This window comes from Catharus ustulatus, chromosome 1 (assembly GCF_009819885.2).
Source record: "Catharus ustulatus isolate bCatUst1 chromosome 1, bCatUst1.pri.v2, whole genome shotgun sequence".
NCBI lineage: Eukaryota > Metazoa > Chordata > Aves > Passeriformes > Turdidae > Catharus > Catharus ustulatus.
In genome coordinates, this window is record NC_046221.1 from 34,526,248 (window position 1) to 34,526,771 (window position 524).

The window sequence follows — 524 nt, forward strand, 5'->3', positions numbered from 1 at the left end:
TACTGATAGGCTGTGACTCTTTTGAAGCGGGGTATTTCTCAACTTTTGATATGTTAAACTCAATTTGTAATATATTTAACTGTAGGTTGTTTTTTTGGGGGGTAGGTTATTATTAATATTACCCCACTGCTATTCTTACCACAATACCAGACAAGTACTAGGCATTGATTATTAGTTGGGGGTTTTTGTGAATACTGCCTGAGACACGGGTTTTTTTCAGTCAGGAAGGGCCTATAAAATTAATGTGCTGTGAGTACTCCTGCAAGGCAAAGATGGCAACCACACAACTTAGGTACAGCAGTTGGTCACAGGGCCAAGTAGCCTCTGCAGAGATAATAGGAAATATTTTACATGTACTGATGGTATTAGCCCTTGCTTTAAGTTCAGGTCTTAATAAGAGGTTATAGTGTACTCTAGGGCTGGTTCAGACAGAATTGTTCTTCAGGCCATCACCTGAAGAATACTACATAGCTCAGCTTTTAAAGTGGAATATTTAAATGAAGATACTCAACTTACATACTTGG